Here is an 11,309-nt window from a genome sequence, read left to right as displayed (position 1 = left end):
AGAGATATCTGAGATTCATTCAGCTTGGAAAGAAGACATTGAATTTGATTCGGAGTCTTTGGCTTTCAATATATGGATCTTGACCTTGGAGAGGACTTATATAGGCCATGCCTGATGTCCAATCCTATTATGTAATCTTACTTACATAATAAAATATTAATCAAATTAAAATTTCAATATGTTTAGTAAGATTAAATTAAACTTAATTCAGAAAAGTTAATAATTTGAAGAGGGTCTGAATATGCAACTGTAAGCTTAAATGAGAACATGGTTCTTTTCTTACAATGATAAAAAAAATTGAGGTAAAATTTATGTAAGGTACGATCTTGGATTATGCAATTTGATTAAGTATACTATAAATCCTACTCAAATGAAACTAACACAAAAGAACCACGACTTTATCGATGTGAAAATATAAAGCAAGGGCTAACAATACTAACAATACTTTTATTTAGACCCTGATCTTTGATCCCCTATTTGTAGCATAAGCAATAACTATTATACTTGACTGTATAGCTACTGCAACACTGTTTGCATTTATCGATATCCCAAAATCACAGTATTTTAAGTACAACTCACTACGTAAATAGAATGACGTTGACATAAGCGCAGAATAGATTCCTAATTCGATACATAATCAAACTGCAATCATTACCTAAAACTGGTTTGATGTACAATATAAACGATTCTTAGTTGTTAAATATATCAGAATTCAACTCCCACGAACTATAAATTGGGCGTTATACATATATATATGGGATCTCTTTCACAACAACTGAAAATTGATATAAAATTTTTGTAGAAATCAGATTAATGTATTAATTGTTTTAACAACCAATTCAAAACTACCTTTCAAAACACGAAAAACATTAAATAAATGGAACTAAATATCTTACAGATATTTTTTAGGTCACCTGAGTCACTCAGGTGACCTATTGCTATCCGTTTTCGTCCGTCGTCGTCCGTCGTGTGTTAACATTTGAACATTTTCAGCTTCTTCTCTGAAACCGCTGAACCAATTTCCACCAAATTTTGTATACAGCATCTATGGGTAAAGGGAAACAAAAATTGTGAATTTCATGGTCCCTGCCCCTCTGGGGCCTGAGGGGTGGGAACAAAACCACTAATATTAATGAAATCTTTAAAAATCTTCTTCTTTACTCCTGGACATCAAGCAGGCAAACTGTTAGGATGAATGTAATGTCTATTGAGTCCTCTGCCAAAATTGTGAAATTCATGGCCCTAGGGTCAGGGGCTCTGGTGTTAGGGTGGGGCTCTATTGATTATATAGTGAAAATGCATTAATTCTTCAAAAATCTTCTTCTCTGCTCCTGGGTATTAAATAAACTAACTAAGAACATAGTTATAATGGGCAAGAGTGCCTCTTCCAAAATTGTGAATTTTATGGCCCCAGAGTCAGGGGTCCTGGTGTTAGGGCGGGGCTCTATTGATGATATAGTGAAAATGCATTCTTTGAAAATCTTCTTCTCTGCCCCTGGGTATTAAATAAACTAACTAAGTACATAGTTATGATTAGCAATTTTGCCTCTTTCAAAATTGTGAATTTTATGGCCCCTGTGTCAGAGGTTTTGCCATTTGGTGTAAGGGGGGGGGGGCTCTTTTGATTATGTAGTAAAAATACATTAATTCTTTGAAAATCTTTGACAATCTTTTCCTTTGCTCCTGGGTATTATGCTAATGATCCAAGTATATATATTTATGATGAAAAAATGTGCATCTAGAAAAATGGTTAATTTCATGCCCCCTGGGTCCGAGGTATCGGAGGGTGGGGGGAGGGTTACATAGTCTGTTAAAAATAAATTAATGCTTTGAAATCTGCTCTTTGGTATTAATCAACCATTCATGATGAAATAAAATTTATGATAAAATTTCCAAAATTTTGAAATATGTGGCTCCAGGGTCAGTGGTTCATTTGGGGTGGGGTGCACAACTGGTTATAAAGTGGAAGTGCATTTTCTCTTTGTTACTCTGATCTACTTCTAGTTATTAAGTAAATAGCATAAGCATGCCAAGTTTATCATTATGATAAGCAATAGTGCCTCTTCCAAAATTGTGAATCTCATGGCCTCAGGTTTAAAACACGAACGAAATTCATTTGTTTGAAAGTTGTTACATGATACTCAGGTGACCTATAAGGCCCGGGGGCCTCTTGTATTTAAAACAAAATCATATAATTTTATATTTTGATCAGTGTATATGAGTCATGGTATTCCCGACAAACTTAGATTCGTACATTAATCTCTACAAGATTATTTTTTTGGATTTTAAGCTTATTGAACTCTACAATGCAGTAAAAGGGCGATTAGTACATTTGTACTTGTTTGTAAAACACCAATCAGCAACGTTGTATTTGCAAAAAAGCCATTGTTACAACCAAACATATGCAAAACATTATGACTCCCCTGCTATATCAACATATTTGTTCAAAGCTTTCCTCGGTTTAAAAGTCAAGTAAGTAACTTTGCTTTTTATCCTAGATGAAAAAATCTTCTCATAGTTTTAATTTTAACACAAATATATGAACATATTTATTTGGTGAGAATATTTATTTCATGAATCCCATGTACACTAAATTAAGGGATACATTGTATCCTGGGAGATTGTTGAACTTTTTTTAAATAAACATATCGGGAAATACAAGACGAGGTGACCCGTCATTCAATATTTAAAGGAAAACTTCATACTTATGTAAGACAATACAAATTGAACATTTAATACTTTGTACTTACGTAAGACAATACAAATTGAACCTTTTAGACGTTAACTGATATTATAGACCTTTTAGACTTTAATAACTGATATTGTTTCCAGTAGTTTTCAGGCTTTAACTGTTCATTATAAGTTACTAATTTCAGTTTGATAGAATCTGCAGAATTGTAGCTATCTTAGAAAATTCGGACACCCAATCTAGAGATCTAACTAAATGTATAAAAATCCAATCATTTTAAAAAAAATTCCATACGGCAATACTTTTTTCGCAAGCTAAGGGTATTATTTCTTGTACACATGTATAAAAATATATATGCGTTCCCTCACAAAAAGCATGGTTTCTGTTAATTAATCTTATAAACAAAAATAAGGCCCTAAGCGACAAAAAAATCTACATCTAGCGTAAATCGAAGGTTTATAAACCATTTAGATCTGTAGCTCTCTGGTTTACCTGTTCGAATTTTCTCAACTACAGAGCTACAGTTATGCAGTTAACTTGAAAGTGGAGAAAAAGATCATAAAGAGTATGTACGTGGCTGTATAATTATAAAATGCACAATTACAAAAGCATAGAAACGTAATTTAAGATACTACAAAATATTAAAGTAATTATTTACTAATGTTAAGCTGTTACATGTATAAGCTCAACATTTTTTCAGTACCTAGGTATTTACTCGTAGCACCTTAAATAATTAAACCATGAATCAAAGAATGTGTCAAAGAAATTTATTAAAAAAAAAATAAAAACTTCATAATTATAACTTATTGGTGCTTATGGATTGCTCATTATATAACTGACATATATAAAATTAACTTCGATTTTAATGTATATTTTCACATTTTTCAGGTGACAAATCCTAAAAGATTAGAATACCATTACCTTACAAATAAAGTATTGATTAAAAAAGATATTTTAATATTTTATCAAATCGGAAAGTGACTCATCAGTCGTTGAACTTCATGAAAAAAATTAATTAAAAATAATTTAAAGATGCCTTATTATTCGAAATATCTGCACAATCGATGCTTTATTGAAAATTCTGAACTTGGATCTGATGCAGTTGGAGAATTGACGGGGAGACATTAAGCTGATTAAAGAAGATTCTAACTGAGAAGATCTTAATAGTACCAGGATAATAAATAATAGATCCATTTTTGTGAACACACATTTCAAAGTCTGAGGTGCAAATAGCTCTACTATTAATGTTTATAAAAAGATTTTGAGCTCAGTGAAAAAAAGTTTTAATTATTCTGGAAAGCGGATGCAATAGAGACTGATTTTGATTTACAGTGTAGAGGACTCATATACTTTATTGATTGCACGTTTGTGTTAAAAGAACATCGTCGTGGAATGTCCTTTTAAGAGGTTTGATCCTGAACTTGTGAGCAGATTTCTGCCTAGAAAACAGCATCATTATTTGTATTCTAACAATCAATTTGGGATACTGCCATCAAGTACTGTTCTCTTCGTCATACCAGAGATTCTTTTAATAATTACATAAAAATATATGTGTCAATTCAAGAACTAACATTCACATTTATAACAAAAATAAATTATACGCATTACTTTTACCGTATTTAGAAAAGAGTATGTGTTAGAAGGGTGTTTTGCATACAAATATTATGTAGGAGATAACCCTCTAGTATTCGGTTGTCACGTCATCACCTGCTGTTTTCAGGAATTCGAAGCAGGATACTACGACCTTCTCTAAATGCAGAAATGAAATGCCAAGTCAGAGAAAACAAGAGACCAGATAGCGAGTGGGAGAATACTACTGTGATAATTGAATTCTATTACAACAAACATGACCAGAAACAAATAAAAACATGGTAGAAAACTCCTTTGTCGCTTACAACTAGGTGTGGATAATAAATCCGCCTCTTTGCATCTAAACTTCGCTTTTATCTACATACAAACGTGTTATCAATCCTGTCGACGGATTATTACAATTCTAAACTTGCTCATAAAAATCCTTACGAACAAAGATATATTGAAGGTCCAAGTAGTTGTTCAATCAAGCCCCTATCATTACACATACATATAATAACTGTTGTGAAGGAGAAATTATAGACTTATTGTAATATAATCTATTCAAAATGGGATGTGAATCAAAGTTGGATACTACATCACTCAAAAGATCGTATAAAAATATAGAATCTCAAATCATTTCAAAAGTCAATACCACCTGAACATGCGACTTTTAATTCTATACGTTATTCATCCTTTCCCAACAATAGTAATACCTGTTTGACTACAGTGTACTTTTTATACTTAATCAAAACATAAGGGGGGGGGGGGGTATGGATCTATCATTTCGATACGGGAAAGCTTAAGGTATACCTTTACTCAGATGACCAAAAATTCTACTGATAAGAACGAAAAACCACCTATTGCACATTGTACAACAATGATTCTTATGTTAAATTTCAATTTCAAATAACTAGGTCAATGACCTACATGTACTTTTCATGCTAGTGGCCCCTGAGTATTTCTCGGGAAATACCTCAATTTTTCACACTATGACCATTTTTTCTATACACACAAAATATTACAAGCAACTAAACTCTTTAAATAATGAAATATTATAGCAATGGAACAGCGTTGCTTCATATAAAGAAATGATTGGAGTTTGGGCCAGAAATGTGATAATTATAACAGTCCGAATTTCCTCTGTCATATTTATATTTTTCCCCATTTCAAATCGAATATTACAAAAATTGACGGATAAGAACTCAAAACTATCTATAGCCTCAGATTACTTTTGATTCCCTAATTCTCATGGTATTAATATTATATGGGGTCAATGATCAAATTATTGAGATATATTGTCTGGAATGGTTTTTGTACATATTTTTGAATTTCTTTATTTCGTAGCATTCAATTATTTGAAATAATTTAGGAGCTTTAACACATATAATATTTACAAAATAATGTTTAAAAATACATTTAACCTTTACTTCGTGATTATTATTGAAAGAAATCAAAATTTTTGACAAAAATGAAAAATTAAAAAATTAGTCCGAATTTCCTCTGCATTACCATACATTGACTTTTGTATCTGTATATTTTCTTTAAATAATAAAATATTAATTTTTTAAATTGATTTCGATTTAAAACTTGCTTATTTTATCCATTTAGAACAATTTTTGATTTAACATATTATACTTTATAAAATTTCCTTTTTGTTATCTGAAACCTGAGTAAACGTCATCCTTAATCCTTCAAGATACCAGATCCCTCACTAGTGTTTCCAGGGGTCCATGATTTTTCCCTGTTAGATAAAGGTTTGAGTGACGTAGAATCATTTTTAGCTCACCTGAGCCGAAGGCTTAACTGAGCTTTTCTGATCAAAATTTTTCCGTTGTCTGTCGTTGTCCGCGTTGGCGTCGTTGTCATGGTTGTCGTAGACTTTTCATATTTTCACCTCCCTGTCCAGGACTACTGGACCAATTACAACTGAACCTGACACAGAATATTCTTTTGGCTGAAGGAAACTCAAGTTTGTTCATATGAAGGACCACATCCTCTTCCAAGGGGAAAATAATTGAAAATAAATGAAACCAGAAGTCTCTGTCGAGACTGAAGCTCTACTGGTTTGTACTTATTATATAGCAAAGGAAGAGAAAAGTACTTAACCAGTTGGGAATTGAAACTTTACAACAGCAATAAATAGAATAATGATCCTTGATTGAGTCTCATTACGTTCTTAGTGTAGTCTACTTGCATGCCACGTTATATTATAATCAGACTAAAACTGTATTTGGAGTAGCATTTTGAGAGTATATAACAGAAATTTCTATTTTTAGTAACTGTGGCAACACCGTTCATTGAAGTGAAAAACCGATACACAGAATTATGTACCTTACTGTAGTCTACTTGTGTGCCAAGTTATATTGAAATCACACCAAAACTGTAGGAGGTGTAGCATTTTAAAAGAATTTCACAGAAATTTCTATTTTTAGTAACCATGTCAACACCGTTCATCGAAATCAAAAACCGATATATAGAATTATGTATCTTAGTGTAGTCTACTTGTGTGCAAAGTTATACTGAAATCAGACCAAAACTGTAAGAAAAGTAGCATTTTGAAAAATTTCACAAAAAATTCTATTTTTAGTAACCATGGCAACACCATTCATTGAAGTGAAAAACCGATATACAGAATTATGTACCTTATTGTAGTCTACTTGTGTGCCAAGTTATATTGAAATAAGACCAAAACTGTAGGAGGAGTAGCATTTTGAAAAAAATTCTCAAAAAATTCTATTTTTAGTAACCACGGCAACACCGTTCATCGAAATCAAAAACCGATACACAGAATTATGTATCTTAGTGTAGTCTACTTCTGTGCCAAGTTATATTGAAATAAGACTAAAACTGTAGGAGGAATAGCATTTTGAAAGAATTTCACAGAAATTTCTATTTTTAGTAACCAAGGCAACACCGTTCATCGAAATCAAAAACCGATACACAGAATTATGCATCTTAGTGTAGTCTACTTGTGTGCCAAGCTATATTGAAATCAGACCAAAACTGTAGGAGGAGTAGCATTTTGAAAAATTGTTTACAGACAGACAGACGGACGGACGGACGGACGACGGACGCATTACTATCGCATAAGCTCTTCTGGTCTCTGACCAGTAGAGCTAAAAATTATGGCGTTTTTTAAAATCTTCGTGTCAAGAACCATTGGGCTAGGAAATATGAAACTCATGTGGAAGCATTCTCAGGTATAGTGCAGATTCAAAGTTGTAAAAATCATGACCCCCGGGGGTAGGTGTTGTGCAACAATGGACGATCCAAGTTTTACATAGGAACATAATGGAAAAATCTTTAAACATTTTTTTCTGAAGAACCACTAGGTCAGGAAAGATGAATTTCACGTGGAATCATCTTCAGCTATTGTAGATTCAAATATGATCGAATAATGACACTAGGGGGTGAATAATTTGGATGGATTCATAAAGTTTGTGACTCCTCATTCCTTTTATTTTATTATGAGTATGTTTATACGAATATTCGATTCACATTATTACTTTAAGGGATTTTTCTCATCAAATTTACATTTAAGAACAAAATTGAACAGGGTATCGTTCTTATAAAGTATGAGCACATTATCTCATTAAAAAAAATATTTTGTATTAAGAAAATGTGAAAATGTGGACAATGTTTAAAATGGGATGGCAAACATAAAATCAAAAGGGTTAACAGATGAATTAACTATCAAATATTTTATCGAGTGCTTTTATTATTAAATTTGCAAGGAGATAAAATTTGAAGTATTCATGCATGTACCTAATTAACTGAGTAATTGATTTCTTTCTTATTAACAGGTTTATAACTGTTCAGGAAAATCCTTTAAGCAAAGTAAGGGCTAAAAAAATAATTCGAAAGACCTCGTATTTTTCTGACGTCAGCATAAAGATTTGCATGTAAATTACAGTAGCTCTCTGTTTACATTTCTGACTGTTGAATGAGTCACAATGTTATATGGACTATACTACAAGAATTAAAGTTGTGTTGAAAATAAAGAGGAACTATAATGTGCACTGGAAACTCATTTTCATTTTTTTTTTATATGTATAAAAAAAAATTATTGAAAATGGTGTATAATCTTTCATTTATATACTTAAAGATTTTCTGAATTAATGGTAAATTTGTATAATTATTTTTAATCCTAATTATAAACTAAGAAAATAATATACCGTGAACGTTTCGATTCATTCTATTTATAAATGTTTCCAAACTAACAAAATCTCTCCAAATTTGGTTGCATATTGCACTTGAAGTACATGTTATAAGACAATGAGGAAAAACGCTCAGGGGCGGAAATACTGTCTACCATTCTTTTCAGAAGAGACAGGAGAAAGAAAAAATTGCTGTCAATTTATTTTTTCTGATAACGTCTGGGAATACTGGATTAATGACTTGTCCGTATGACAACTTTCTTTCAATAAAGTCGAGGATATTGAGATCTAGACTAAATACAGTCAATGTAAAAATAAATTTTCAACCCGACGATGTATTGAATGAGATAAATTTACTTGTGTGGGATTTGTTATTTATACAGATTTATTGCATTTAAATAATTAAAGACTGAAAATTCCTAAAATGAAGGATAGAAAATATGTATTTAAAAAAAAAAAAAAAAAAAAGGTAAATGAAATGTGGAGATAATGAATTGTAAACATTCTCAAAATTAAAAATAATTGAGCAAAACCATTGCAGACATTTGCAAACTGAGTTGGGATCAGAAGTCATAAAGGTGTGAACATCCTTGTCGACCTCAGTCCTGTCACTCCAACCTTTTGAAAAATCCCGGGGACAATTTTGCATTTAAACTATAACCTTTTAAAGAAATTTATTCGGCATTTTAATAAGTGTAGATTAAACTAGAGGTACTGTGAGCAATGAGCTCACTCAATGATACCCCCCGCCTCCCATATGAATATAATGGCAGTGTCCATGTTTTGCTCTGGAAAATCCAAAATATATGTCAGATCAAAAAGTAAAATAGGAGGTGCACAATGGCAATATGTAATGAAGATTCTGTGAAAGTTTCATTAAATTTCCTTCAGTGGTATGAGAGGAGCTGCGGATAAGAGATGGGTACCCCAAAGCGTAACAGACGGACGGACGGACGGAAATACCGATTACTATATACCCTCCCACTTTTCAAGCGGGGGGTATGAAAAAGATAGGAATTCTAATTAAAAATGTATATATGGGTACATATGCATTTGTCAAATAAGTATGAAAGTAATTATCCTGAAAAAAAAATCTCATAAGTTTTATGCATTATTCCACAAATATGACATAGAAATATAATTTATGGCCGATACATGAAAAGGACCTTGAGATGTGTCTTTATCAGGGGATTAAGGAACCCGCCCCCTCCTTCTTTCAAAAGCGTCTAGGATTTGGAACCGCGTATCGACTTCAGTGCTTGTTTGCCCTCACGTTTAAGTCATAAACACGTGTAACACAGTCACACCTATATAATGGACTAATATACATTATTCAACAGTGAATATATTGGGTCTTCTGAGATAATCTAATGACGCAAGTAAATTTCTTCATCATCAATGTCATTCAGAAGAATAGGGTCAACGATTCGTCATTTCGTAATTATAACACAGTGTTTGGAGATTGTACACTCAACCCAAGTCATTGACCTGTGCATTTCTAACAATTAGTTAAGGAAAATAATAAATCAAAGAAAATTACGTAAACATAAAGTATCTTTTTCGGTTATTTTATTTTCAATGTGGAGAATAAATGATTATCTTACCAGTCTAATTTGCATGGATATTGAATTAACATTAGACGTAAGTAGGTAATAGACTTAATTGCCTCGTAGAATACAATGATGGTTTTAGATACCATGTCTATATACAAGTATAAATTAGAGAGAGAAAGAAGGGGAACTTATTCCCAAATTAACTTCATTTGTAACAGCATTACTGTTAAACACTTTATATGGTCGGTTTGACATTTTAAGATAATATCGGTCAGTAAAGCCTTGGTTTTCTGTTTTTCTTTTATTTACAACAATCATTTTCATACACAAACTTTTTGAAAGTCACTTCGCGGTGAATGAGTTTATTTTTTTTCAAATTTTTGAAAATCTATTTTGCTTTTGAATAAAAACTGCTTCATGTGCATGACCATACAATTTGTTAATTGCTATACAATTTAACGAATTCCCCCAGATGCTCCACAATTCACTCCATTGGGTTTTTCTAACATACCTCTTAATGTATTTAGTGAATCCACGAAAAAAAAAATATATTCCTATTTAAACATTTTATTTAATTTTAAACATACCCAAACCCATGCGATGCTCGGAAATTGAATACAAGCATGAAATTCCGTAATTATTTCGTATCTATGGTAACCTGAGTGTCTTTTTCTTTCAAAATTATCTTGTCTATTTGTATGCCCCCGGATCGAAAGATCCCGGGGGTACTATTATATTGTTTTGCCCTGTATGTTTGTCTCACTGTTAGCTGTTTGTTGTCAACTTTAACTTATAGGTAGCGCATATTACTATTGAGAGGTTGGGGCTATGGCTTTCATATTCCACAGGTGTATTTCTTGTGACAAGACCTTTCTTTTGGTACCACCACATTTGACCTCTTGACCTTCATTGGAGTTTGACCTACTATTACCTAAAAAAACCATACTTAAATCCTGGCCATATCTTTTGAACAGTTGGAGCTAGGGCTTTTATCCTTCACATAATCGCCCGTGTGCCGCAGTGGTAGAGCGTCTGCTCTAGTGTCGCGAAGGAAGGATGACACCGTATAACCCAAAATCCCGTGTCGCAGTAGGTGCTGGCACGAAAAAGTCCCTCACTGCTCAAGGGCCCTAAGTGCCACGTAAAGGACAAAATTTGCATCTCTCCACCGGCAAGTGGTGGCGTCTCCATATGAGTGAAAAATTCTTGAGAGGGACGTAAAACAACATACAAACAAACATCCTTCACTTGTATATTCAGTGTGACAAGACCTTTCAACTGGTATAAACATTTTTGACCTTTCACCTTTGCTACCCTAAAAAACATCTTACAAGTGTA

This window comes from Saccostrea cucullata, unplaced genomic scaffold (assembly GCF_032062105.1).
Source record: "Saccostrea cucullata isolate Sc308-1 unplaced genomic scaffold, CSIRO_AGI_Scuc_v1 ctg4826, whole genome shotgun sequence".
In the NCBI taxonomy this organism is placed as follows: Eukaryota; Metazoa; Mollusca; class Bivalvia; order Ostreida; family Ostreidae; genus Saccostrea; species Saccostrea cuccullata.
Note: the sequence above shows the minus strand (reverse complement) of the source record.